The sequence below is a fragment of the Crocodylus porosus genome, unplaced genomic scaffold (genome assembly GCF_001723895.1).
Source record: "Crocodylus porosus isolate Cpor-Errol unplaced genomic scaffold, CroPor_comp1, whole genome shotgun sequence".
Taxonomy (NCBI): Eukaryota; Metazoa; Chordata; order Crocodylia; family Crocodylidae; genus Crocodylus; species Crocodylus porosus.
This window is the reverse complement of record NW_017728943.1, coordinates 24,331,216-24,333,698: the sequence shown is the minus strand read 5'-3', so window position 1 is coordinate 24,333,698 and position 2,483 is coordinate 24,331,216. Positions and strand designations below refer to the sequence as shown.

At 52.4% G+C, this 2,483-nt stretch overlaps 1 protein-coding gene across 1 annotated transcript in view; it reads left to right on the top strand.

Annotated features, from left to right (window-relative positions):
* ABHD12 (abhydrolase domain containing 12) overlaps positions 1-2,483 on the top strand; it is a 78,742-nt gene that overhangs the window by 58,753 nt on the left and 17,506 nt on the right. The gene's annotated exons all lie outside the window — the stretch shown is intronic.

Sequence of the window (2,483 nt, the reverse complement as noted above, 5' to 3'; positions counted from 1 at the left end):
TCTGGTGCCTCCTGGACCCCAACATTGAAGCCATGCCCTTGGCCCACATTGGCAGCAGCTGTGGTGGAGGAGATTGGCTGGTGCTTGGAGTGCTGGCACAGGACAGTGGATCCCCCTCTTCCACATCCCCCCACCTCTGCCCTTCTGCCTCCCTGACCCTGTTCACCAGCACCTCCTTCCAGTGATCAAGGGTTTTGCTGCTGCAGATGCTCCCCTTCACCTTTGGGTCTCACATGCCCGCCAACACGTGGACCGTATTGGACCACAATGGTTCCAGCTGTTTTTTGATCGTCTTCTTCAGCTGTTTCACCAGTGCCTGTGGTGAAAGTGGCTTGCCCCAGCCAGGAACATTGATCTCATGGAACTTCACTTTTTGATTTTTCAAGTCCTTCACTATGGAAATCACCTGGTTAAGGAGGGCATCACCAGTGCTGAGGCTCTCTGTGGCCTTGAGGAATGGCTTGAGGATCACCAAGATCTGGGAGTTGGTATCCCACCCTGTTTTGTTAAAGGAGCTGCTGATCCCAATCTTCCTGAGCAAGGCCATTTCATGGATGGCCTTCTGTTGCTCGACCAGCCTTTCAAGCATCAAGTATGTGGAGTTCCACTGAGTCTCCACATCCTGCATGATTTTGTATTGCTGTATGTTAAGCTCTGCCTGTTTCTCCTGTAGCATTTTTGCCTCACTTGATGCTTCGGTGAAAGTAGCCTACCACCTTCCTGCATTTCAAAATTAGCTTGCTGGTCGTGGTAGTGATGGCGCTACCATTGGGAGCCCTGTTCACCTCGAAGGTGTCCCTGACTATGAGGTGGAACTTGTGCCAGCCAGTGGATGCCAACAAAGTTGGCATCACAGACTGCGTTGACCATATTGGCCCCGTTGTTGGTGACCATGAACCCATGGATGAATTTGTCCTGCCCAACGATCCACCCCTGCACCATGTGGTTCATGGCCACCATGATCTCCCTTGCTGTGTAGGACTCATCCATTGCTTCTGCTTGAAGGAAAGCCCACCGACACCCTGACTGATCGCACCAGTGCCCTTTGAGGGAGCAGTAGGCATGATTTCCACCCCAGCTGCTCCACATGTCTGAGGTGAAGTGTAAAGCTACCTGAGGCCCTGTCTTCCGCAGCTCTCCCTCAAATACTTCCTGCATGCCTCATACAGGGAGGGCACCACTGTTCTGCTAAGGGTGGCAAGTGTGGACACTTGGTAGGGTGGGGCCATGAGTGCCATGAGCCCCCTGAATCCTGGATGCTTAACAAAGGAGAAAGGCTGGGCACCCACAGCAAGCATTTCCCCAGTGCTCTGGGTGACCTCGCTCACCCTTGCACCGTGCCCCCTTTTGTCTGCAGCTTTCGCCCACCACTCCAGGGTGGCCCGCCTCTTCTTTGTGGGGATGGGGGCTTTGAAGTAAGAGGGGAACTTCTTTTTGGGCATGCTCTCACTGGTGCTAGGCTGAGGAAGAACAAGGGCAAGGGGGTACTGCCTCCTGAGATGCAGCAGCATTGTCATGGTGGTGAAGTGTTTCACCTCCTTGGCCCAGCTGATCTGCCTTTGCCAGTGCTGGCAGGTAGAGTACCTGGGATCATCTGCCAACTCAAAATGATCCCCCACTACACGCCCCCTCCTCCACCCCCCTTATCCCTCTCTTCAGCAGGCAGAGGCACAATAACGGGAAGCTGAGTCACCTGTTCCCACAGTCTCTGAGATGCCTTCTGGAGAAGGAGACCTGCCTCTAGGGGAACTTTGACAGGTGCAGAGCACAAACTCAGATTCCCCCTCCTTCCCCAGAATTTCCCTGGCTATGACACTCAGCCCCCCCGCTTCCAGATCCAGCTTCTTCCCTGGCATTGGGAGGCTCATGCTGGGAGCTGAAATTGGGGAGGAGGAGACTGTTACGTTGTTGGCTATTTCTGGTGTTAGTGGAGGTGATGCAGGTGCAAGGACAGGTACTGCTTCCACCTCCTTGCTCCTACCGGCAGCAGAAGACTCATTGCTGCCAGGAAAGAGGGTGCATCCGTGTTTGCGGGGGGCATGCCGGTGGACTTGTAGCTCTTCCCCTACCCCCTATAACCTCTCTCCTTCTCCTGCCAGAAAACCTGGCACCTGCCTTTCCAGCATGCTTTGTAATGTTTGCTGTACTGGAAAATGTGTGCGTGTGTAATATATCTTGTATGTGTTTAATATATGCATGTGTGTGTCTGTAATATATGTGCTTTCCTGCACAGTGATGGATGACAGGCCACCAGGGAAAACGCAGCTTTTTAAAAAGTGTGGAATCAAAAAACCAAACAAGGATAAATAAAAGTATTTTGGGGGAAGAATAAGCTGAAAGGAATGGGTTGGATAGGGATAAGCAGAGGGATTCTAGGCAAGGGTAATTTAGTAAGGTGTATCCAATCCTTTCCAAGAAGAGAGGTCTTGCAAGAGACTGACTAAGAAGCCAACCACTGCAACCAGTACCTTTGACGCACTGTT